General features: G+C 43.4%; 1 long non-coding RNA gene across 1 annotated transcript; it reads left to right on the plus strand.

Annotated features, from left to right (window-relative positions):
* Nucleotides 1–22,243: 22,243 nt before the first annotated feature.
* On the plus strand, nt 22,244–24,836 carry LOC112672604 (uncharacterized). The gene is made up of 3 exons (XR_003144380.3): nt 22,244–22,368; nt 23,438–23,706; nt 24,629–24,836. It is a non-coding gene; the product is annotated as an uncharacterized LOC112672604 (long non-coding RNA).
* Nucleotides 24,837–27,721: the final 2,885 nt, after the last annotated feature.

A 27,721-nucleotide genomic window follows, 5' to 3' on the forward strand; every position in this document is an offset into this window, starting at 1 on the left:
GACTAGTAGGGAGCGGGCTCTGTTCACATATCAAGCCATTTCCTTTTTGTAGGTGTTTCCTTTTTTTATTTAAAAAATAATGCATGTCGATGGGACGCCTGGGTGGCTCAGTGGTTGAGCATCTGCCTCCGGCGTAGGGCATGGTCCCGGGGTCCTGGGATCGAGTCCCACATTAGGCTCCCTGTGGGGAGCCTGCTTCTCCATCTGCCTATGTCTCTGCCTCTCTCTCTCTCTCTGTGTCTCGTGAATGAATAAATAAAATCTTAAAATATTAAATAAATTAAAAAGTAATGCATGTCGAGAAGGACACGGTATCACTTTTGCGGTATTCTGACCAACAACGCATATCCTGAATTAATCATGACAGAAACATCAGACTAACCCAAACTGAGGGATATTCTGCAAATAATAACTGGCTTATGATCATCAAATATGTCAAGGTCAAGAAACCCAAAAAAGGCTAAGGAGCTGTTGCAGATTAGAGGGAACTACAAAATTACCTGATTTTGCCAAGCATGTCGTTCACGTATTTGGGAATAAAGAGATACTTTGGCCCCAACCTCTGCTCAAATGGGAGAGCGTGCAAAGCCGGGGGTGGGGGGGATACAAGAGCAAATGGGGTCAAATGGAATCATTGGGTGAATCTGTGTACAGGGCTTCTGGAAGTTTTGTACTATCCTTGCCACTTTGCTGTAAGTTTGAAAAGACATTAAAATAAAAAGTTAAAAACAATACAGACTCATTTTAGAAATCTTGGAAAACTCAGAGAAGCACCCAGCAGCCAAAATAATTCCATCCCATCCTGCTGAAATGACTACGTTGAACTATTTGTCATTTCTCCCCAGGCTCCTTTCTGTGCACCTTCCAGTATTTAGAATGTACTGGGCAACCTCTTAGCTGTGCACTAACATGACGTGTTTTGAGAACTACTTGTGGTTATAGACACACATTGTCGAGGAGGTTCTGACTTGCTTACTAACATGTTTGGTTTGGCAAGAGGGATTATAATCCTGAGATGTGGGTGTTTGACAGAGTTTTGGCGGCAGCTGCTGACTGCTTTGGCCATAACAGCCAGGCACTGCTCGTGTTCTGACATCACAAGCTCTGCACGCCTCTCCCACACCATCCTCTGGCTACACTTCAACTACTGGTCCTTTTTGGTCTTTGCTCTTCTTTGAAAATCAGTGGGAACCTGAAATGTTTTGAAGTCCCTGGTATTTGTCTGTCTCTGAGCCATCTTTAAAGCAGGGTTTCCCAACAGCATTGCAATTGCAACTTGGAGCTAGAGTAGTCTTTGTGGTGGGGTGGGGGTGGGGGGCTGTCCCATGCAGGATGTTTAGCAGCATTCCTGGCTTCTACCCACCAGATACCAAAGCATCCCCCACCCTCCAGTTGTAACCCAAAATGTCCCAAACATTGACAAATATCTGGGGGGTGGGGCACGACTATGTCCCCATTTGAGAACTGTTGCTCTAAAAGCAGACAGCACAGAAGTAATGGGACCGTCTCCAAAGTTTCATTTCCTCTTTGGAACGGATTGGGTCAAATTGATGGGAAAGAAAAACCCCAAGGCCAGGAGAAACTGCTGCCTCAGCTTCCTCTGTGGTTAAACGGGGGGATTAACACCTGTCCTGTCTGCCTCCCCTGAGCTTCAGTGATATGTGCCATGTAGCTAGTCTACACAGGGCTTGTACATAGTTGGTGTGTAAGACACTTCAGGATTCTCTTGGCATGAGACCTATAAGACACTCTGTAAGTCACTTTGTAAACTCAAAAGAATACTTATTATTTATTTATATTTATTATTTATTAATAAATGATGAGGATTTATTATTCTCATCCTCAAGTTGTTGCCCAAATGTCTATAGATCCAGGAAACTGGGGCAGCGACAGTATTGTTTGGTTTCACCACACCTGTTTAATTTTTCTTCTGGGTGCACAGGAGACTATTGCCCAGACGCCCCCATGATGAGGTGAGCCATGAGACTGAGCTCTGGCGGAGGGAATGTTGGCAGAAGTGAGGTTGGCACTTCCGAGCCTGGCCCCTAAAACTTTCTGCGAGGGCTCCACATAATCCTTCCATTCATTAGTCAGCCAGATTCAGCCCAGGGGAGAACTCTGGATCCTAGGGGACGATGAAGCTGCTAGAGAGAAGGGGACTTGGTCCCTATAAAACCACGTGAGGCATAGCTTCTCCCCGACAGACAGGAGCAAGACAAACTTAGCTGTATTCAGCTACTGAGATTTCAGAGGCGGTTGGCTACACGGTAATTAGCCTATCCTGACTAATGCAGGCGTACCAGAAACCAGCATCGAGAAAAACCCTAAGGAAAAGTCAGAACAGATGAGATTTTGTCAATAGTCATTCATGGGCAGAGTCCACGGACTTCTCTGAGTAACTAGGATACTCCTACCTTTGTGCCTCTGGTCATCTCGGTTCTCGGTCCTCCTCCTGGAATTCCTGCTCTGGCTATAGTCTCCAATCCTATCAACGTTGTTTATTCTTTCTGATCAGGACCATCTCTTCCAGGAGGTCTTCCCTACCTGCCTAGTGTAGAAGTAGTCCTTCCCTCTCACGGACTCTGGTTCCTGTCTGTAACGCTCTCATGGCTTTGTTTTACAGCTATTTGCCAGTCTTTCTCCTCGATCAGAATTGACCCTTTTAAAGGAATACCCCATGGCCTTTGCACCCCCAATCCCCAAGCATAATAAAATCAAAATACCAGCATAGTCTTTTAAATTGTTTTAATTAATTAATTATTATTTATTTTTAATTAACTATTTTTTTAAATTAAATTTAATTTATTTATTTATTCATGGGAGACACAGAGAGAAAGAGAGGCAGAGACACAGGCAGAGGGAGAAGCAGGCTCCCTGTGGGGAGCCTGATGTGGGACTCGACCCCAGAACTCTGGGATCACACCCTGGGCCGAAGGCAGACACTCAACCACTGAGCCACCCAGGCGTCCCCCAGCAGACTCTTAATACTATTTGCACATGGGCTTATTATACAGCTTTAGCAAAGAACACACCAAAACCACCATTAGGAGCTAATTACAATGACACTAGTCATTGGGCAGCATTCGTTAACCAAGTGCAGGGCTCTGTGATGGGAGCCCTGACATAGACCATCTCGTTGAACCCCCTCAGTGGCCCTGTGAATTTGTTATCTTTATTTTCCCTATTCCTAAGGCCACACCCTAAAACCCACACTCAGTGTATCTCAAAAGCTCTGCCCTGAAAACCTGCCAAATGATATTCTCTGGCTCGTCACCTCTGAGGATAACCATGAGCCCAAGGGAGAAGATGTGCGTGATGGGACACAGCCCCTCATCCGTATAACGGAGACAAGGGTGGGATGAGATGTTTCATGTAGGGCGCTCAGCACAGTGAACCGTGGCCAGACATCTGCGGTGTGATTAGTGTGGTTTTGGGATGTGGCCCATCCATGCCCCATCTCACCTGAGAGAAACAAGTGTGTCCTGCCCCCGGCCAAATATCAGACACCGATGGAAACGAAGGGTAGAGATTTTGAAAACAAGACCCACCACCATCAGCAGGTGCAATCAGCATTTGAATCAGGATGAGAAATCTGGGATTGCTTTTCCCAGGGTTGCTTTAGACAATTTCTTGCTGTCTAACACAGGGCTTAGGATCGCTCCTTATACAGCCGTCAGAATAAAGTAAGTCCTAGAATGGCCTTCTTGGATGCCCTTTCAGAAAAAGCAGCATTGCATCGTTAAACTATGTTTTTTTTTTCGCCTTATACTTCACAAGATAATGACTACATTTGGAAAAATGTACATTGCCAGTAGCTGCCAAGGCAGGAAGATGGCAGCCTGCAAGCTGGTGTGGCATCACTTTTTAATGACAGAAAAGCAGCCTTGGGCATGACTGCTGCTCTTACCCCCCGGACAGTTTGAGGATGTCAGTGTGAAACATGGGCCTGATGGACTTTTTCAGCCTGCAGGACCCCTCAGGAATGTGCACAACATTGGCCCTAACTTGCAAACCCTTGCCAACCGGGTGGCCTCTTGTGTTCTGCAAGCTCTGGTTACTTTCCAGCCAAGAAATCATTTTAGGAAATACCAACTAGAGAATTTGGACTCCTGGCTAAATGTTTGTCACCTGGGACTAAATGCTATAATCTGGTATTGCCTTTTACAGCTGTGTGGCCTCGAGCAAGTATCTTAACCTCTCTGAGCCCGATTCCTATCTTTAAAATAGAGAAAATCATAGTGCCAACTCCACTGGATTGTTATTGAAGTTGAAGTGAGATCAGCCAGTAAATTGAAGGCTTGCAGCAGAGTGGCCAGCCCAGAAGTGGGTAGTAACGATGTTATTTGGTGATGTTACTAACACCGGTGTTTGCTATATGCAATAGCACCTATTGCTCTCCCAACCCTGAAATTATTGGGTCCTTTAGCTGAGTAAAACTGCAGGGACAGGAACACTACTAACACATGTGCTAGTGCATGGGTTCATCTGTGCATGCATGCACGTACATGCGCATGCCCAGCATCTTTGCAGGACATTGTCTCCTGCTTCTCTGGCCCCCTGGTTGGGCCACACCGGTCAGCACAGCTCGGATTTCTTTCCCTTGCTCCCTACACATCCCCTCTCGCCTTCGCACTTCATTACCTTTGATCCACCTGGTTATCGCAGCAAAGTTCTTACCTCCCCTTCAATACCGCCTCCCACCGGCCCCCCATGTCCTCTCTCAGCAGCCCATAATCTTCTTATCACACTTCATCTGTCCACTTCTGTCTCCGCACAACGTACTTCCCCCAACTCACTGCAGTTTTCTTCCCGAAGCTCCTTGTCTTCCCCCTTCTTGGCTTCCCCCTACTCCATCAGTGTAAATCTGGCCTCCATCAGCCATTCTCACCCACACCCCTGGAAGATGCAGGAATCTTCCTGTCTGTTCTTTTAGCTGTGTCTCCCCATCCTGGGGCTCGGCAGGCCTCGCTGGTGGAAGTCCACTGGTTGACTCCAGCTTGATCTGTTTAGAGCTTTAAAAGGCCAGCTTGCTACTTCTAATCAAAATAGCTTACATTTCTTGAGCATTTATTATGTGCCGGCACGTTACCTGCATGCACCTCGCAGAGCAGGGTGGCAGGTGGCCATGTATCCTAATTCTGTAAGTGACAGCGCTGGTGCTCAGAGAAGCCAAGGCACTCAGCCCACATTCCAGAAGTAGTAAGTGGAGAGCAGGGATTCCATCCTGGGTGTGCCTGACTCCAGACCCCTTGCCTTTAATCCAAGCAAAACGCTGTGGTCAGGAGGTTGGAACAATCAAGGGCTCGGTGCTCCTTCTTGCTGTCTGTGCAGGAATTGGCTGTTGATGAAAACAGGGCCAGAAAGGAACCCAGAGCACCCTCCTCCCGAAGCATTGCTGACACCTCGCCTCATCCCCACCCTGTTAGTTAAATCATTCCCACCTGGTTCCATGACTGTCATCCTTTACTTGCTCCCTCTCCCTTTTCCTGGTGGTTACTTGTCACTTGGCATGAAGCAGAAGTTGATAGAGACATTCAGGACATGAATCATTATTTATTTACTTATAAGAAAGCAGCCACATGCAGCGCCTCATTTTGGATGTGTCTTGGGTCTTGGAAGCTTGACTACCCTCCGTTTTCTCCTACAAATGGACCTTGAGAGCTTGTTTGGGGGTCCTAGCAGGGGAGTGCAGCCACTCGGATACCCTTGACCAAAGAATGGTCCTCCTCTGCCAGGGAAGGTCATCCTCTTCTACCGAGTGCGAAGCTTCGGGAGGGATGCACATGTAGTTGTGAGGAGGAAGGGGACATCTGCCCAGCCAGCCAGGTCAACCGGATCAGCCCTGGTGATCAACAGGGTGACAGATGTCACAGCCAGATCGCCTTCACATCTGGGACACGTATGATTTACTGGTGATGGTGACAAAAGTAACCCAGTTCTACTTCCTCCTCAGCCTCAGTCTGGTTTGATTTGCCAGGCAGCCCGATTCCCAGCCCCCGATCCCAAAAAGGGGTCAGCCAGGAATTCAGGCTTGGGAATTCCCCAGGGCAGGTCCCATAGGTGAGTCACTTGGTGGCCGCCCCCTCATCCAACTCATGCAGCTGCAAGCTGGGGCTGGGCAGGTTGGCTGCTGAAGGAATGGGCAGCCTTCACTTCTGGTCTGGGAGGCAAAGCCTGAACAATACAGGCCTTACAAGTGAGGAGGTGATGGCAGACATTGCTGTGGGCCATGCAGCATGTGGGGAGCTCTGTACATTGGATCAAGATGCCTGATAGGGGGTGGCCACCCAGTCCATCAGGTTTTCCTGGCAAGAGGTAGCTGGCATGGCTTTATATGCAAATACCACCAACTAAGTTCTGGCTAAATTCTACAAGGCCAGAGATATTCTTGCTCATGTACACAGCCTTACTCAATCCCCACCACACCTCTAAGTACCCTGTACCTATTTTCCCAGACAAGGAAACTGACAAGCAGAAATCCGATAACCTGTCCAAGATTAATTAGCCAAGAAGGGTCAGAATGGAATCCAAGTCTAGCTTTGTCAGATGGAAAACCCATATACCACGGAAGGAAGAAACAAGCAGCCTGCGGAGCAAGGGGACAGACAGTGTTGGCCTGCCCACCCATGCTCAGATGCTATTTACCATCAGCTTTGCACTCCTGGGCAGCAAAGTGGTAGCCACTGTCTCTGCAATGGGGTCCATGCCTCAATCCATTCCTTAGCTCAACCCACACAGAGGTACTCTCTTTGCACCTGCTGGGTATCAAAGTTAAGATAACATGGTCTCTGCCCTCAACCAGACTGTGGGCTGCAGTAGGAGGTGACAGAGAAGCACGAGTAGGATGGAGCATCTCACCACCAGTTGTGGGCTCCAAGGAAGGAAGAATTCCTTCCAAGGCGGGGGGGAGCCTCTGGGAAATCTTCTAGGAACAGATGGCTGTTGAGTTGGTTCCTACAGGATAGCGGGTTTGGGACAGGTTGTTTCCAGTGGTTGCATGGGATCCAGGGCTGGCCTGGGATAACTGGCTCCTGGACACCACGCTTTGGAGGCTCCATGTCGAATGTAAGGTGACATTTGGACAATAACAATTTTAAGTATCGTAGATCTTCCTTTGGACATTATGGGCTCCTACTGTGGGGAGATGAGCCAGCCCTTAAGCCTTCTTAGCTTTTTATCTGTGTAATTCGCCCTTCCATCGGTTTCTGCATCTATAAAACAGGCCCAATACTAGGAGTCCTCACTTCTAGGACGTGGCTCACAGTAAACACTCACTAAATCAAGCTGCTATCATCATCATCATCATCGTTCACCATCAGCGTTTCTGCAACCAGTGCCGTGCATGGCAGGAGCAGAGAGGTCCAGTCACCACAGGAAGAAGCCAGCCAGCTCCCCCTTCCTCCTCACCCAACAGCACTATTTCGCCTTCTCTTTCACTACCCTCTGGAATCGTAGGGCGGATGGTGCACCATAAAAGGCAGTGTGTAAGGGAGCAGAGCTAAGAGGAATGGTGTGTGGTATGCAAAAGAATGCCAGCATCTCAGCCAAGAGGGATTTGGTTTAAAAAAATGCATTTTCTTAAGCAAATCTGCTCTCAGCTCTGCCGCTTTGTGGCTGTGTGACTCCAGGCACACTATCTCATTTCTGTCAGCCTCAATGTCCTCTAAACTCATAGAAGATTGAGGAGTACAAGTGAGAGATATGTCCGTCCTTTGCTGGCGCAGTGCATTGCACATAGGAAGCTCTCGGAGCAGGAGCTCCTGGCTTCCTCTCCCTCCTCCCTGCTCCTCCCTCCTCTCCTCCTCCTCCTCCTCCTCCTCCTCCTCCTCCTCCTTTTCTTGCTGATTCCTTTTCCTCCTGGAAGCTGCCCTTCCCCTTTTTTGCCTGGATTGTCTAAGAGTCCCAACAGGCCTCTACCCCATCCACCCTCGGCACCCTGGCCAGGCAGCAGGCATGGTGCTCCTCCCATGTAGCTAACCCCACGGTTAGCCACCTGATGGTGGGGAGAGGATGGAAAGGCCCAGGGGCCTCTGGTTGCACACAGAGCTCCCTAGATCCAAGAGGTAGACAGTGGTGTCTATAGGGGCTACACCTGGGCTTTTGTCACAGCCGGGGAGGGGGGGGGCGGGGCTTGTGGCCGGAGCCTGCAGTGATGCAAGGGGATGACATGAACCAGCTTGAAAGGATTCGCCATCACACCACGAAGAGCAGCACTGAGACTCCCAGAGACAGCGGAGCTGTGCTCGGGGGCTGGCAGTTCACCCTGTGCCCAGCAACCTCAGCACCCTAGGTCTCCTTTTCACCCATCCGGCAAACATTGGGTGTCTGCTCTGTGCCAGGTGCCCTAGGAAATGAAAATACCCTGGGGATTAAAGGGGATGATGATCCGATCCTGCCCCCACAGAGGATTCTAACTAGAGGGGCACAGACAAAAAAAAAAAAAAAAAAAAAAACCACCCACAAGAAAACAACCAAGTATGCAAACATATAACTGCGTGATTGCGGATAGGACTTCACCGCTGCCAGGGAGGCAGCAGGGTGTGAAACGGAACATAATGGGAGGGCCCCCTGCCTGAAAGTCACAGGAGGGCTCTTAGGGCAAAGTGACATTTAAGCCAACAGCTGAAAGATAAGAAGGACCAAGTGTAGCGGCAGGAGAGGGTTGCACCCAGGAGCAGGGGCAGGGAAGGGGTCCCTGTGCTGGGGAGTGGCGGGGTAAGGTGTGCGGAGGGCAGGGGCAAGGGAGAAAGAGGAAAGGTTTACCAGAGGCCTTAGAGGCCACGGCAGTGGGTTTGTATCTCACTCAGGGTGGGGGGTGAGGTGCAGGGGGGGCGGTCTTGGCAGGGGGGAGGTGAACAGTTTTGCCAGTCTCTGTCTCTCTCTCTGGCTTTTCAGGACACACTGGTAAATTTGTGGGATGTTAAGGCCATTGGGCCAGACCTTAGTAGCAATATCATGAAAACATCTGATCTCACCCATCAGAGGGGCTAGGGGTCTGAGGAGGTGGGGGGCCTGGGTGCCAGACAAATGGGTCACCTAACTTGCAAGGAGACTCACAATGCTTACATTCCTGGGTGTGTCTGCTAATGAAACATTTAAGCAGCGCTTTCTATGGGTTGTAATGACTGTAGGAGGCAGGTACAATTTCTAGGGAATGCGGTCATTTTTTTTTTCTAGGAGAAATAAAAATATAGCAAACTCATTTTGAGCCCCACCCATTTGGAATTTACTACCTGCTTCTGGGCAGTTCTGTGAGGCTGCGATGTGGTCATGAATGCAATAAGTGGAACACATAGTAGGTTCTTAAGAACTAGACATTTCCCACCCCTTTTCCTTTTGTCTACAGAAAAATAGCTTTTCCAAGCAGAAAATTTCTATCACTTTAGAAGCACCCATTCAGGCACAATTGGTGGGCTAATTATAAATCACTCCTTTTGATTCATTAAGCCAGAATCCCTGAGGGCCCCTACAAAGGTGTGTTCTGTTGGACTAATTCAAGGCCCTCTGTGTTTGGCAGACCTCCTTTGTCATTCCGGTGTTGGGGGACAGGCCTAACAGGTGTCTTTCAGCTCAGCCGGGTCATATCAGGTTCTTACTAAAAATACTTAAATTTCAGAAAACACGCTCAGTGCTTACAATCTCGGCAAATCCATGTGAGGCAGAGATGTCATAATGCGGCTCTTTTAAACGTGAACAGATAAAATGTATCTCTCTTTAACATCAGTTCAAATCAGAGAGGTTTGAATGCTTATTTTTAAAAAATTGTTATTTCCTTGGATAAGGTGAGATTTTACTCTTAGAATGAGCTCATTTGGGCAAAATCTCTTCACCACACTCTGGAGTTTGTGGTCTGAGATTATTATTATTGTAAATTGCCTTCTTGAAGTTATCTGGTGCAGGTGCCCTGCATGAAAAACATATGAATATGGTGTTTTTGTTAAGTTGTAGAACAGTACCTTTGTGGTGGAAAGAAAGAAAAACACCCAGAAATCTTACTTTAAAAATGTAAATGTATAATGAATTCAAATGCTTCTATACAGAGTCTAGCCAGATTTAAAAAATTTATGTTGATCAATTATCTATCTGTCTATCTATCTATCTATCTATCTATCTATCTATCTATCTATTTTTAACAAACCATAAGAGATTCTTAGTGATAGGTCACAATTTTTAAATTTAAAGGGCCCAATTTTCTGAATTCTATAACGATTCAGTTTTGAATACTTAACCTCTTTTTTTGAGGTCCTTGACAGTACTTTTTCCAACACCCCATCTTTGCAAAGCTCTGCTCAAAGCTCGCTCTTGATTTTTAAAAAAGGAAGCGTATGGCTATCACTATGAACCCTTGTAGGGTCATGGCCGTTGCACATGTTTTATTGTAGAGAGTGTGTGGCCTCTACTTTTGGGGTGGTCAGAGGGCCAAGGAAGGCAGGTCAGACAAATGGACACTCCGGACCCCACTCTGGGCCTATACCCCCTTTCGAGCCTTTTCCACCATGGGATTACTTTCTCAAAAACACTGTACTTTATTTATTTATTTTAAAAATCAATGTCCTTAAAAAATAAAAAATAAAATAAAAAAAAAATAAAAATCAATGTCTTTGTGGAACTTCAGTGATGAGATTGCTTAGCATAAATCAACCTTGGACTAATTTCTTCTTGGCCAACAGTGACAGTAGAGGGGCTGCCATGTAGGCTCTGGCTTATGAGTGGAAACTGTCTTGTTTAGGGATGGGTAAGGCTGGCCTAAGTGCAAGGCAAAACAAAAACAACAAGAAAGAAAAGACAGAGATAGAGATCGATGGAACAGAACAGAGAATATAGGAAGACACACACACATAGAGGCTCAATTGATTTTTGACAAAGGTGTAAAAGTAATTCAATGCAGAGAAGATGGTCTCTTCAGTGAGTGGTGCTGGGAGAATTCAATATCTACTTACCGAAAGTTAACCTCAATCCATACCTCATGCTCTATGTAAAAATCAACTCAAAATGAATCATAGATAAAATACAAAATATAAAGCTGTAAGACTTGTAGAAGAAATCATAAAAACATCTTTGTGACATTGGGTGGCAAATATTTCAACACCAAAACATGACCCATGAAAGAAAAAAAATAATTGATACATTTGACCTCATCACAATTTAGAACCTCTGTTCTTTACAAGACAGCTAAGAAAATAAGAAAAATAAATAAATGAAAACCCACCACAAATTAGGAAAAAAATAGTTGCACATCCTACATTGGATTAAAGACTTGCATCCAGAATTCATGTAAGGAACTCTCAAGCCAAGATAATGAGTAAAGAAAAACCCAATTCTCAAAAAATGGGCAAAATATTTGAATAAAAGTTTCACCAAAGAAGATACCCAGTGCAAAAAAGTTTATAAAAGATGTTCACAATCAGGCATTAGAAAATGAACATTAACACTATAATTTAGACATCATAGCACACTTATCTGAATGGTGAAAATTAAAGAAAACCTAACTCTGGGGAATGAACATGGTAGTGGAAGGGGAAGTGGGTGGGGGGTTGGGATGACTGGGTGATGGGCAATGAGGGGGGCACTTGGCAGGATGAGCACTGGGTGTTATGCTATCTGTTGGCAAATTGAACTCCAATAAAAAAGTTAAAAAACAAAAACAAACAAACAAAAAACAATTCTGACAACACCAAGTGTTTGCAGAGATATGGAGAAACAGCTTTCAGATGCTGCCAGTAGGCTCCAAAATGATACAGCCACTTTGGAAAATAGTTTGGAAGTTTCTTATTAAATTAAACATACACTTGTCATAAGGCTCAACAAGCCCACTCTTAGTTATTTACTCAAGTGAAAGAAAAGCTTATGTTTACACAAAAACCTTAGGGGAATGTTTATTGAGGCTTTATTCATAATTACCAAGGCTGAAAACAGATCACGCATCCCTCAACTGGAGAAATGGGCAACCTCTGGTAGATCCAGGCAGTGGCCTACCGCTTGAAAAGTACGCCAGGTACCATCACTCATGATGTCACATGAATACCATATGACACGATGTTGGTGGTAGGGCACTTCACCTCTGTAGAGTTCTTTTCCCCAAAAAGTCTAATCATGAGAAAAATATCAGACAAACCCAAATTGCGAGACATTCTATAAAACACCTGGCTAGTACTTCTCAAAACCGTCAAAGTTGTGAAAAACAAGAAAAGACTGAGAAATGGTCACTGTTTTTCTGGAACAGATAAAAAACAAGGACATTCATGGGATACATGATTCCAAATAAAGTCTAGAGTTTAGTTAATAGCAATAAATCAACGTTGGCATCTTCGTGCGTGTCATGGTAAAGAAAGATTATAATATTCGCTGGAACTGCCACCTGCTGATGGGTCCATAGGAACTTTGTACTCTCTTTGCAACTTTTCTGTATATCGATAATTATTCCAAACTAAAAAAGATTATTTTTAAAAAAATAAGGATGGTAGGCCCACAGGAAGCACTCAATCAGTGATAATGGCTATTCTTTTGAGGTGAAAGCATCGGTAGGAAATGTAGACCATAAAACTTCCATCTTAGGTTATCTAACAACTCATAGATGGTAAAAGGCTCTTACAAATGTCGTTTCACACATCACGTCATCACAGTTCAGAGTTAGAAGGGATGGAAGCCTTATCTGGTTTAACCCCTTCATCTGCCAGTTGAAGGAATGAACAGAGGCCCAGGAAAAAGAATCGAGAGGAGGAAAAATATTAGTGCTCAAAATAGAAACAACACTACAATTGTAAAAGTAAGAGTCATACATAACAGTAAATAACAAACTGTAGCTCAGGCCCTGTTCTAGGTGCTTCCACCCATCATCTGAATCACAACCACCCTACAGGACATTTTACAATGGTCTGTCTTAAGAGGGGGAAGCAGAAGGTCAGAGAGGCTTAGCAACTTGCTCAGGATCACACAGCTTGCAAGGTTGGGTTTCTTTGAACTCTGGAAAAGACGAGGAACTTAGAGTCATTGAGCACTTACCAGGTAGCAGGCCAGATGCCAAATGCTTTTAAAACCTTAACTCATCTTATTCTCCACATAATTCTACGAGATCTGTTATCTCAGATTCACCAAAGAGGAGCTCAAAATTTCCATAATCTTGTCACCCAGCTGGCAGGTGGCAGATCTGAGTGTGGGTCCCCTGGATCCCAGTCCTGCATGCTCTCTACCAAACTCTTTTTTTTTTTTTTTAAGATTTTATCTATTTATTCATGAGAGACACAGAGAGAGGCAGAGACACAGGCAGAGAGAGAAGCAGGCTCCTAGCAGGGAGCCCAAGGTGGGACTTGATCCGCAGACCCTGGGATCATGACCCAAGCCAAAGGCAGATGCTCTACCGCTGAGCCACCCAGGTGTCCCCTACTTTCTTTTCAATATCAGCAGAAGGGGCCAGCAAACTCAAGACCCGGCCTTATCACCCACTTTCTCTCCCACATTCAGGAAAGCTTAGCTTTCCTTTCAGACAACGTCTACTATTTTCTATCCTACGAACAGAAGAAGACATACTCGTGATAATAACAATATCCATCATTCCTTAAGACACAGGGAGCAGACCTAGGGCTGTTAAGATCCTCAGGACACAGGATGGCAACCATGTCCATTTTACAAATTTCAAAATTCATCCAAATACCTAGAAAGTATTAACAGAGTCAGTAAGATGTTAACATGACAAGATTGGCTGTGGCTGACGGCCGACTGCTTCAGCCAAGCTCTTTACTGTCCACGGCCAGAGGGTCTGAAAAGTGTTACATGTATTTAGGCATATCGGGGAAACATACAAAGCGATCATCTGTTTGTACCCCCCCACACACATGTGGTCACAAATGGAACACATTGGAAAGGTCATGAGAGATCAGGAGATTTAGTGAACCGGGCACAATACAGCTTTGTGGTCCCCTTTATTTTCTTATGACAATGTAAAATATAGATTGAGATAAACTAAAATCCCTCATACTTGGTTTTATAGCTTAAATTCATAAATTCTCTACATTCATTAGAAAGCGATGTACTATCTGCACCCACTTGAAAAGATAGCATCCCAAGGGACAGATACAAGGATATTAAAAAAAAATCCTGATCAAAGAAATATTGCTTCGTTCCTCCTTTCATTGAGCAGATGTGCAATGTGTCCGGAGAAAGAAATAGAGAAATTCCTGAGTGATTTATTTGATGAACCTAGTTTTAACCGAGGTTGTATGCCTGATATCATGACGGGGGTTATTAGTTTCTAGTTGAAAATGACCAGAGAGAGTCCTGTTCACTTCATCAATATGGTCCATTTATAGGTTGTCAGGAAGGCCACGTCGTGCAGCCAGGGCTCTCGGTCTTAGAGTTATTTCTCTATTAGATGGTTGCTGTCTTTACCATGAAGACTTCTGGCTATTTAAGAAAACCCAGATCAGAAAGATATGTCTGTCCTATCCTAGCATTTAAGACATTAAAAGCAGATGCATCACTTAGAAAAATGAGTCTTAAAAAAAAAAAATGAGTCTTTTATTCAAAAGACCATTGGCACCAAAAAAGGCACTACAAAAGTCCCATTTGCTACAAAAAAAAAATGAAAACAAATATTAAAACAAAAACAAAAACAAAAACAAACCCACAGTTTTTCTAGGAAGAAAATTGACTTTTGCTTTTGCTTAAAAGAATATGTGTAATCTAGGGATTCCCAGACTTCATGAAGCCACAAAACTTCATGAAGCAACAAAAACAATATTTTTAAAAATTGATGAGGGAAGATATACAAAGAATTGCCAGATTAAATTAATTTTGCCAAATAGACTCTTAAATATAAACTCTACAAATGTTACGCATGGTCTCCATCATCCTATAAAGAAAGGACGTTTTCCCACACACATACGATTTTAAATAATATAAACATTTTACAAGAACATAATCTCAGAAAGTAGGTATTCCTTTCTAGAAGAAACAGCCTCGAGGTGCTTTCTCCACAGACTAAAGAAGCTATTATCACTTATCAGCAGACGATCCTTGGGAACCCCTGGCAAATCTGGTGAAATCTGTGAGGACTGAGATTGATGTTAGAGGTGAAAACTTCTCGTTCTGAATCTTTTTTTTGTAATTCCATAATATTTTACTAAATTGTTATAGCGTGAACCGAAATAGTAATAATAAAAATTAATAATAATGGTAACAAGTAGATAGGATCATTTACTTAGTATATACTGGATGCCAGCTGTATGATGTGCTTGCTCGGTTGATATATTCTAATTCTCCCAACAATCTATGGAATCAAAATTATTCTGGTCACTTTCTGCAATAGACAACCGTGGCTCAAGAAGCCACACAGCTGGCCTGGGGACACTTGGTGGGTGGTAAGCGATCGAGCCCAGCCTTCACATCCAGTCCCTCTGAGCCCGAAGCCCGCGCACTAACCACTCTGCACCCTGCCTCCTTCCCAAGATGCGCCACTGTCCTTATTTGTCTGTATGTCTGGAGTCCAGGGTCTCCTTTTAAGTCCTCAACACTCCACTTGGTGCCTGACAAACGATCGACATTTCATGCCCATTTCATGAAATAATGAAGATTTCCAGTTTGGGAAATTTGTTTTCCAACAGAGGGTGGTGTGAGGAGAAAACGAGCTCACAAACCAAACAAGACAAAACAACCCAAACCAAAACCGAGATCATACATGTAAAATGCTTAAAACCATGCCTGACACAACACAGGAAGCCCTTGCTGTACGTGAGTGACTCTCATCACGGGTGTGAAGAAATCAGCTCCCCTTCCAGAAAGCGGTCTTGGCTTGGTCTGTAGGGGAAGTACCTTACAGTGGAATCTTCACACAAGGCAACTTCTCTAGAAATTGCAATTTTTAAAACGCCCATGTGTGCACCACCTTTTTTGTTCTTCTTTTGCTATACATATTATCATTATAACACATTATTACAACACTATATTGTATATATCAGATGATATATATGCTTCGATACGTAACAAAATGCCCCTTATCTCATGGATGAAGGATGTGAAACTCAAGAACAAAATAAAAGCAATCCTTAGGCCCTTCCTCGATGAAAGGATTTTTAAAACCAATATTGCTTTGTTGGGCCCCAAAGGAAAATCAGAAGAGGCTGAAAATTGGGGTTTTCTTGTGTATAAGATGGAAGTACAAACTCTTCTCTATTTGAAAAGCAGAATTGACCATTGCTATTTGGCAAGAGCTCTCCGACCTTCTCTGTGGCTATCTTTCACAGAGAGCCTTTCTAAGCTCGAGCTGAGAAATTTGTTTTTCATTTAAGTCCACGGGGCTGTGGAAGCTGGAATTACCAGTGAGACTATATTACTAGCATCAGGGACATTGCATTATTTTCCCAAACCTTTGCTGGAAATTTCCCAAGATGGTAATGAGAAAACTATTACAAGATCCATTTGTCTCTGATTTCTGCACCCTAAATTACAAGGGGTCCCAGGGACCATCATTCCCAAAGCTCACCAGATTGAGAAGGCGATGTTCTTGCAGCTTTTAATTTCAGTTAGCGATATTTCCTGCCTCCCCTGGACAGATGTTTCTCTGAGCAAAGCAGCCCTAGCTGCTGAAGTGATTTCTAAGTCTGTTCCATCAGCAGGATGGAGGGACGAGGAGGCTGGTTACTCTTCAGCCCTTCAGATGGGTCAAAGCGTTGAATGTCAGGGTTACCGCTATAACAGCAAAATTTGGTAATGCCTCAGTTCAGCAGGTTTCACGGTGGATAATGACTTCATTGTATTTTGCCTTATAAAACAATTAGAGATTACCCAAAATAAAAAGAGGAAGAAAATTAAATTTGGGATAAATGGATTTATACTAGTTTATTTTTCCCCAGGCAAAACCAGGTTAATTTCTGGCACACAGCCCCTTATGTTTGGACTCGATGTGATTTCAGTATAGTGAGTTTTAGTCTGTGGTGCCAGGAGGTGAGCAACCATTTCCTATCTTTGCTCACAGAGAGAGAAACGGTGGTGGCTTCACTATGATAATGGGCGGTTCAGTACTGCTCGTAATGTCATCTTATCAGATGGACAACGTCTTCATGGAGTTTTAAAAAAATAATTTCATAGATAAATATATATTTTAAGGACTATGGATCAATTAAGAGTTTTTGATAGAAAATACATAGAAAAGATTATCATTCATAGAGAGATATACATAGAAAAGAGCATCTTTTTTTTTTTTTTACAGATACATCTATTTTGCAAAGCTATAGGCCAAGTAAGCGCATCTTTTTTGCACCTTCTTCGTGAATAAATTGCGCAGAAAATTCCTGAAGTAGCATGAACTTGTGCATATGCAGACCAGTTTCATTCAGGAACAATATAAAGTCCCCGACCATCTCAATCATCTGTGCATTAAACATCCCTCAGAGGAGGAACAACCAGACTCTTACATTTGAAACCCCACTTGAAAGAGACTCATGTTAAGGACACAGAAAGCAGAGATGTTGTTTGTTTTCTTGTTTTCAAAATAGCCACACTTGCTGGCTGACTGGCCCCAGCCTTTTTGCAGCAATTTTTTTTAAAGTAAGAAAAATTAAAAAGAAAAGGAAAAAAGCATTTTCTCTATGTGAGACCAGGCACTGAGGGTTATTTTGTTAAAAATTCGGTCCAGAATCAGCTGCTCCTCCCTCCTCTCTTTCGGTTTTCTTTTAAGGTTTTTGTTTTTGTGGTTTTCTCAACTAATTCCGTTTGCACTTGTGAATGATAATGAATTGGTGCTCTTAGAGGAACTTGAACTTCTTGGATAAAAGATGTGTTCCATGTTTAAGTCGTTAACATTGACATGATTATCTTCAGAGTTTGGCCCCATTAACTTGATTCCCGAGTCTCTGTTTATCGTCAGAGTCTGTCACAGAGCTTCATGGCGAAAGGTCAGATCAGAACGAAAGAACACAAGTGATGCAGACAGAGCGACAGATCTCTCCGTGACATAGCTGCGGTCATTTGCGCTCAGTCCAGGGTGGAGGACACAAAATGCTTCTGACTTCAACACCAGGCACATTATTTTCAAGCTATGTTGAAGATCTGCAAATTTGCGTAGGTAGCAGTGTCCTTAAAAATGTCCCTGCCCTTTGAGCCTGAGAGTCTATTTCCAGTTCTTCGAAGAAAGCAGAAAAGCACGCAAAGATTTATGTTCAAGGCTGGTCATTTCAGCTTTGTTTCTAATAGCAAAAGAATCAATGACAATCTAAATGTCCAACTATTGGGGATTATCTAAATCAATGATATTATCATACATAATGCCACAATCCAAGACCATACCTTCAAAACTATTTACTAACTATAGGGAAACAATCACGGCTCATTGTTACATAAATTGTGCGTTTTTAGAAACACAGCAGTGAGTCATGTTCTATGAAACATTACATATTTGTGTATAGGTAACAACAAAGCCTATAGTGCTTTACCAGTGCTTCCCAATCATTGTGTGTGTGTTGGGGGGTGGTGGTGGATTATTCTTATTCATTCTTGGTATTTTCCCATATTTCCTAAATTTTCTGCCTTCAATACAGATTTCTTTGGTGATGAAAGCAAACCCCCCAAACTCCATAAATTATTTTTAAAAATCATCAAGGATGCAAGCCCTTGTGGTTAGATATTTAACCGGAAGCATGGATCCATGGTCAAGTACGCAGGCGAACAGACTGGCAAACCTGCCTCTCTCGGCTATTCCAGGACTTGAATAGAGTTGTCAAAAGGAAGTCCCCTAACATGCTTTTTGCAGCTCCCAGCCCTTTATTAATGCCACATGTGCTCTTGTAAGGTTAAGTTATTAAGTGATATACAATAATTGTCTCTACTCCAAAGTAGACATTTCATTTCACTCGGCTCATGTGGATCTATTTCGGTATCATTTATCACAACGGCTTTTTAAGAACCATCTCAGTGGGCCGCTTCTCTTGTCCCTCTCTTTGAATGCAAGCCGACCTAAACGGCCCCAGTAAGAAATTAAATATAATTACCTATGGAACCGCACAGGGCAAAAATGGGATCGCACCAGCTTCCCAAGTGGAACAAGGCGTCTGGAGGCCCCTCATCCTCGTTCCTCTCCGGAGTTAATTTGCCTGCATTTCCTGCCTCGCCAGAGAACGCTTACATGCAGCCTCACAATGACCTGTTTAGTCGGTAGTGGAAAATTATGTCATTTGCAAGCAAGCTTTCAGCTGTGATATTTTATAATTGTTAAGATGAAAACCCGATAATCCTCTCCCCCTTCACATAAACTGCAATCCATCTTTAAACCTGTGATAATTCCTAAAACCTGCCGCTTAATAAACTAACAAACCCCAGGCCTATGTGATTTTACGGGGAGTCAATCTTTGATCAGCCAAGCTGAAATGGGTCTGATAAGGGGACGCCCTTCCACTCTGGGAGTCACCACTTGAGTGGGTGATTGCTGTTTCCTCCTGGTCCTCAAGTGCCAAATAAGCAGAAGTCTTCCCGAGCTTCTTATCTCTTTCACTTTCTTCTCGAGATCTCTGTCGCTTTAATCCGGCATGTCTGCTGCTGGTTAACAAGGAAATCCTATGTCAATTATCGCCAACAACTTCCTGCTGCGTAGCAGTGGGGAATCAAAGCGTCGGAGAGCCTTTTCACACCAGAGAGTGGTGCAGGGCCTAATTAAATGGCCCTCATATCCTGCAGCCTGGTGGAGGCCACATGATAGATAGCTAATGAAAGATAGCCTAATTTTTCTGAGACCTGTTTGGAGGCTGGTGGGCTGTCCGGTGGGTTGCAGGTGCACCCCAGGGTGGGGCAGCGTGGGGGGTTTTTCCCACTTGCACTAAATTCAGTGGGTTTGTTGTCAGCACTGGACAGCGGGATGGGGAGGGAGCCAACCTTTGGGAAGATTGCATCTTATTAGAGTTGTTCTATAAATCAGAGGTCCAAATGGAGAGGGGGAGGGACGTGCGGGAAGACACAGTCACATGTGAAGGTCAGGCCTGGAACCAGACCCTGGTCTATGGAATAATTCACCTGGCTCCGACACCAGAGATTTTAGTTTGGGGCTATAATGATGCTGCTTATAAAAAATCATTTTATAAGATCACTGCAAATCATTACCTTCAAATGGCATTCTTGCTGCATAGACAAACTAATATATATAAAACTATATAGTAACTATATGCAATAATTAATATATGTTAATATATGACTAATATAACTCTATAACTAATATATCACAATTTTTTTAATCTTTGTGACTCACATTTTCTCTAGCTAGGGCAGGGGTTCTCAAAGTGTGGTTCCCTGGGCAAGGAACTTGACCAGGGAACTTGTTAGAAATGCAAATTTCTCAGGCTCCACTCTAGACCTACTGAATCAAATACTCTAGGGGTAAAACCAGTAACCTAGACTTTAACATATGCTCCAGGTGATTCTGAGCCATGCTAAAATTTGAGAGCCACAGGTCCAGCATATTTCCAAGAAACTCCTTTGTAGATGACCAGTTTGAGTCATTACTTTTAATATCACCATTTGTTCAAAAAAATTCAACATGTTATGTAACGGACACCTTCCGTTATTTAGCCTGACTTGATGTCTATCTGCCTTTTACCAAGATGCATATTTATAAGGCTGGAATCATTTCCTGAGTTCTGACTCATGATGTAGTACCTTACTGAGTGAGGCAATTTTGGCTTTAATTTAAGGAAGTAGGGAGTGAGAGGTGGCGAGTGTATCCAATGAAATATTTAAGTCAATTTTCCAGAGCTGTGATTCTTAGGCTTTTGGACTGAAAAAAAATTCAAGGCACCAAGGTAGGGTTAGTAGCTTTTTATTTTGTAACAATGTTTATCTTTTCTAATATTTCATAAAAGAAAGAACATTTTAAACGATGAAAAATGATAATAGGAAAGACATAATTTTAGAATAAAAGCCAATCCTTTCAATGACATGAGTTTTTATGAAAAGCTCAGTCTGTTGCTTTTATTTTCCTCTTTTAGTAAAAGATCTGTGTGTTCTTTGCCATGAAATGGTATCGGTTTGCCAACCAATATCTAGAAATGGCCAGTGTGGGTTTGATTTAGAAAAGAGGGGCAGGTCACACTCAAGCAGTGGCTCTTGACCGAGGCTGCCTCTGGAAATCACCAGAGGGAGCTTTGAAACCTCTCCATGCCTGGGCACCACCCCCAGAGGTTCTGATTTAATTGGTCTACCTTGACAGCAGAAATTTTGAAGAAGTGAGAAGTGCTTTAATGTTTGTAAATCATCTTATACTACAGAGCTCCTCAAACTTCCCTGTGTGCACATTTTCCCTGAGGATCTCATTAAAATGAATGCAGGGGCTGTTCAGTAGATCTGGATGGAGGCTCAAGATCCTTCATGTCTACCCACATCCTTGGCGATACTGCTGCTGTTGGTCCGCGGACCACACTTTGAGTAGTACGGCCCTGCAGCCCTTACCACGAAGGATTCAAGCACCTAGCTGAAAGCCCAGTGCCTCTCCTAGCGCCAGCTGAGGGGCAGGAGCCCTGATTTCCTGGAGAGCAGAGACCATCCTCTCAAGGTCAACCCAGGAGCAGTGTCAGGGACATGGCTGATCCAGCTCCGGGGCTACCTGGGATCCTCACTCCAGAAGCAGCCACAGGCAACCCCCTAATGAGACCTCAGTCCCTCTCCTGGCTTCCATATATGTTTTGTGGTTACCATGGCCATTCTGTGGCAAACTGGGAGGCCTAAATTTGGCAGAGACTCATACTATGCTGGAGGCCAGAGAGGCAGAGTGAGGACGACAGCAAAATTATATCGCCAGAGCCTGGTGCTTTCAGGATGCCTCCAAATTCTCTTCACTGTACCGCAGAGGCCAGGCCTGAGCACTTCCTGACAAGATGCTGACGCAGCCAGGACAGGATACGTAGCCCTGCCGGATGCCCATGACCAGCCTCAGGGGTAGGGATTTGAGTTCTTTTTCCTTCACTATAACTCACATTGTACGTGATTTCCTCCCATCCCTTTAGTTCTACCTTAAGTTTTTACCTTTTCTATCCCCCCTTACTAGAACTGTGATCTTGGGCAATTTCCTTAACTTTCTGGGCACCTCAGTGTTCTTTTTTTTTTAATTTATTTTTTGTTGGTGTTCAATTTGCCAACATATAGAATAACACCCAGTGCTCATCCCGTCAAGTGCCCACCTCAGTGCCTGTCACCCAGTCACCCCACCCCCCGACACTTCAGTGTTCTTATCTGTAAAATGAGGTAATAATAGCCACCTATTCAGAGGATTGTTTTAAGGACTAGGTGAGGTGATACTTAGCAAGAGCACTCTGGGAGTTATCACACCGCTGATCACCTGCCTGCCTGTAGACATTTTGAAAAGCATATGGATTAGGATTGGAAGAGACCTCAGAGGTGATCTGGCTCATTGTACCCAATTTTACGGATAATATCAAATGAGTAATATCAAAATAAGTTTTAAAAGAAAGATTCCTGTGGAATAGTGTTTTTTACGTAGCTTAAATTAGGTGTTTTAGGTAGTTTAACTCAGTTCAATTATTGATGTCTTACAGTCTTTTTTTTTTTAAGATTTTATTTATTTATTCATGACACAGAGAGAGGCAGAGACACAAGCAGAGGGAGAAGCAGGCTCCCTGCAGGAAACCCGATGTGAGACTTGATCCCAGGACCCCAGGATCACGACCTGAGCCAAAGGCAGACGCTCAACCACTGAGCCACCAGTGTCTTATAGTCTTTACATAGAACACCTCCATAGCAAATTACACATATGCAATACTTTGTAAAATGACTTCAAAATAATACTTTATTGCAGTAATGCCAATAACTCAACCAGTTGTGGTGTCTAAACCAGTTGTAGTTTCTACACTTGGAATCTGACAATGTTTTTGAATCTTGAGGCAACTTAGCGTCCAACTATAGTTTTAACAACTTTCACTTGGGACTGAGCTTATACTGACCGTGAGGGAAAATCCTGCTTTAGGGAGCTGCAAAACAGGCTCAGAGCACCCTGCAGAGAAATATCCAGAAGCCCTGCTCAAGGCTCCCTAAACCCCTTTTTTAGTGCTCCTGAGGACAAGTTAATTTCTGAGCAAATAGTAGTTCTTCCTCATTTAATACACTTTGCCTCTAAATATAAGAGTTGGTATCAAAGGGAGTTAATTCCATTTCCAGCACAGTTCTTGAATTTATCCAGAGTTTTCCTATAACTCAGATGCTGTCATGTCACTCTCCTGCTTAAAATTATTCAGTGCATCCTTTTCACGAGGTAAAACCCAAATTGCTCATACCAAATTATCTCCTACTCCAGCCTTCAAATCACCTTATTATTGTAATTGTTCCAAATAATATCGTACCTACTCCTGTTATTACCCCTCTTACAAAATGTACCTATCTTTGACAAAACATTCACTCTATCCAATCATTCTGCAAGGTCACTTATGTGGACTATCCCATTTATGACTAGAAACTGCTGCTACCCTGATATCACAAACGGGAAATCGAGGCACAGGAAAATTCGAGTCATTGCTCAGCTACAGAGTGAGAGGACTTGGACTGAGATTCAAGACCTGAGATAGGAAATAATGGCAAACTGGATGCTGTAGCTCCAACCATCACAACTGCATTCCGGAAAGGAAGAAGGGAGAAGCAAAGTGATAGAAACCTCACCCAAGAACTTCAGCCTACATCCCACTCTCACAAACTTTGTCACACGGCCACTCACGTGCAGGGAAGGTTGGGAAGTCCAGTTTTTTTTTTTTTTTTCATTTTCGCATATGGCTACCCCAACCAAATCAGGGTTTTATTAGTATGAGAAGGGGGAAAGGTACACATTGGGCAAGCTACCAGCTGTCTCTGCCCTGAGACATGACATTCTCTTTCATTCTGGTGAAGAAGTCCATTAATTCCCACTGTGGCTGAAGGACCCCTTAGGTATCAGGCTGGCTGTTTGCCTTCCAGTGTCTTCTCCGGGATACAAGCATATGCGGAATGCTGAGAGGCACATTTGTCACTCCTCTGGGAATGGGAGTGATAACTTATAAAGTGGACATACACGTGGTTACGCGATCGGCTTATGAAAAGATGAACACAGCTACGTACATTACATCCTAGCTATGATTCCACTTGACCTGTAACAGATCAAAAACCATCAGGTCATCTGTGTCCTTTTCCTAAACATTCTACTCACATTGTGTCTGGCTTCTTGTTAAAAGTACACACCAAAAAAAAAAAAAAAAAAAAGTACACACCAGCATAGCATATTCTCGTTTTTTTCTCACACGCAGATTCTGATGCAGTTCTGTGTGTTCATTTACATTAGTACATTGTGTCAGACCATGAGAGACTCCTAACTCTGGGAAACGAACAAGGGGTGGTGGAAAGGGAGGTGGGCGGGGGGTGGGGGTGACTGGGTGACGGGCACTGAGGGAGGCACTTGACAGGATGAGCACTGGGTGTTATGCTATATGTTGGCAAATTGAACTCCAATTAAAAAAATATGATTAATTAATTAATTAATTTTAAAAAACCACTTTCACGCACAGGTGCATGGGCTCACCCCATGGCCCTCACCTGAAAAGACATATATCATATATCATGATGTTGTACGACTAACAGCTACTGAGATTTTATTTCCTTTGACTTTTTTTTTCCTCAGCAACATTAAACCGACTTCTGCCCAGCCTTCCAGAATGTTCCAAAGATAACGGCAGTGGGAATTTCTGGAGCACTTGTTCCTACATTGAGATGTCAACCAGTTGCTATTAGAGTATTTTAATAGATGAAGATTTGAAGTCAACTTGGGATTTCCTTCACAATTCTAATTTGAGTGTTTTCATTTTAAATGAATAATTGAAAATGTCAAACATTTTTTTCTGTGTGTGTATAGAGAGGCATATATGTAAATATTCATACTGTTGACTTTTTTTTTTTCGTATTATCAACGTTTCATGTAAAAGTTTGTTACCGATTCACAGGGAAGGGGGGGAGAAGGAGAACCATTTTACCATGTATCTCGATTTTGGTGAATTAGTTCAGCATTACATATACTGACGATACAAGGACAGAGGAGACATTTTCCTAGAGGACAAAAGTGCACAGCTTTGGAATCAGACTAGTTTTTGAGAACAGGCTCGGATGTTTATTGGCAAACTTCCTAAGCTGTTTCAAATGTCAGTTTTCTCATCTGTAAAATAGGATGGTAAGGGGGGATGACAATAACTAACATTTATTGAGGATTTCTCATGCGTTGCAAAATGCGTTAGATACGTTCTCTCATCAATGCTCATCAAATGTAATTACTATCATCAGCATTTTCATGGTACCACCTGTATCGATGATCGATAGCTGCATAACCAGCCCTGAAGATTTAATGGTAAGCAACAACCATTTCTTTGGCTCACCATGAGTTAGAAATTTAGGCTAGACCCTGCTGAGCCCTTCTGCTTTCCAATGGGCCCCTCCTATGTCTACAGTCAGCGAGGCTTGGCCGCTGGGGTGACAGAGGTGATCTGGGTCAGATATCTCCCCTCATGAGGCCAGCTAGCCTGGGCTTGTTCATCTGGAGGAAGCTGTACTCAGAGAAAGAGAGAGAACATAGGCCTTTTGAGACCCAGGCTCAAAACTGGCACACCGCCACTTCTGCTATGTTCAGTTGGCCGAAGCGATGCTCACAAAGCCAAACTCCCCAAAGGGTGGGGAAACGGACTGCAACCCTTGATGGGAAGAAACACAAAGTCTCAAAGGAAGGAGAGTCACGGCAGCCAGATTTGCACATAGTCTCTCCCACATTGTCTACTTCAGAGGGTTGTTATAAGGATTCACAAATAAGAATAGCTAATCTTACCTAATTCTCACCATAATCCTACGTTGGAGGTACAACTGTTGTCTCCATTTTAGAGATAAATGAGCTGAAGCAGAGAGATGTTCAGGCTCCTCCCAAAGTTGCTCATGACTAATGAGGAGCCAGACCTAAATGCAAGCAAAACTGTGACACGAAATGTAGTGAAATGTGACAAGGGTGGTGCCTGGGTTAATGTATTATACTAATGTTACTTTGCGGGCTATGGCCACGTGCTATGGTTTTGTATGATTTTGTCACTGGGGGAAGCTAGGGGAAAGTGCGTGAGAACTCTGTACCATTTTTTGCAACTTCTTGTAAATCTGAAACTATTCTAAAATACAAAGTAATTTGGAAAAAAATTGAAGCAGTTCGAATACTTAGCTAATGCTCTGTACACACGTAATGAGCTGAGCATAGCGCCCGGTCACATAGTTGGTGTTTAATGAATGTTAGCTTCCTCTGCCAAAAGCCCATTATCTATCTTTCTAGATATCTATCTATCTATCTATCTATCTATCTATCTATCTATCTATCTATTTATTTATTTTAAAGACCTTACTTATTTATTCATGAGAGACACAGAGAGAGGCAGAGGGAGAAGCAGGCCCCCTGTGAGGAGCCTGATGTGGGACTCGATCCCAGGACCCCGGGATCACGCCCTGAGCTGAAGGCAGATGCTCAACCACTGAGGCACCCACGTGGCCCACCCATTATCTATTTAGAAGAGCAAAGAAATACCATCTGAAGTGTAAGAATGGGTGCCACCTCAAACCACCAAGGAAGGGACGACTCAGATCTGGCCCATGGAAATCTGGGATGCAGCAGGGGCCATAGCTGGGCTCCCGTTAGGGCAAACTCTGCAGTTATAGGGCAAAAGCAGATGTGTTACAGGACTTCTGCTTTTCTAAGATTACTTTATGGAAAATCTTTTTCAGATCTCACAGATCCCCAAGGAGTCTCGTCTTAGAACTGGAAAAACTGGTGGGAAGTCTAATTAAAAGAGAACAATATGATATAGGGATTAGTCTAGCTTGATAGGGTCAAGCCAGGCACGCTTTCCTACCTCTCAAAGTTAGCAGAGAAAAATTCTTTAACATAAAAAAAAAAAAATTAGCAAATGATAGGCTACAAGTAGACCTAGTTAGGTTGGATTTTCACAAAGAGCGAGATAACAGCCTTTGAAAAAAAAATTATAAAGGAAAATAAATAGCCATGTGTTAAAGTCACAGAGCCAGCAGAATAATAACTATAATAACTACAGGAAAGCAGGTGCTACTGGAAATGGATGTGGTCATGACCCACTGCTTTAGCTGCTTCTATCGGGCCCCGCGTCTGTGCATTAATGATTAGATGAGAAACAATTGATGTCTAGAATGTTCTGGGAGGATGTTTTCTGGTAATGACTGGTTGGTTTTACTTGATACCTTGACAGAGGAAAACAAGGAGTCTATTAATGATAATAATAATAAAAATCATAATAGCTAACATTTATTGGGTGCTTACTGATGTGCCAGGAACCCTTTTAAGTGTGTTACCTTTGTCTCTTTGAATCTTCACAATCTTTTATGAGTAAGGAAATTGAGATATGGAAATGCTAAGTGACTTTCCGAGGCATGGAAAGCCTCGCTGTGGTTAAACTGGGATGAAATGGTGTATTGTCCTGGTATAGAAGCCGGCTCATTCTGGAAGAGTGCTTTGGGACACAATACCTGTTCTCATCACCATTCCAATCATTGGAGTTTGCCAAGGAATGAATGGTGGAGCGTCCAAGCTCATAGCAATGAGGCTCTTGTTACTCCCCTTGCTGAGCATAGAACGCAGGGCACTGCTTCTCAGGTGGAAAGTATTAAACTTTCTCCAAACTTACAGGTTTTGAGCATTTCATCTGGAATTTATTTTTGTTTATGA

Source organism: Canis lupus, chromosome 28 (genome assembly GCF_003254725.2).
Source record: "Canis lupus dingo isolate Sandy chromosome 28, ASM325472v2, whole genome shotgun sequence".
Lineage (NCBI taxonomy): Eukaryota > Metazoa > Chordata > Mammalia > Carnivora > Canidae > Canis > Canis lupus.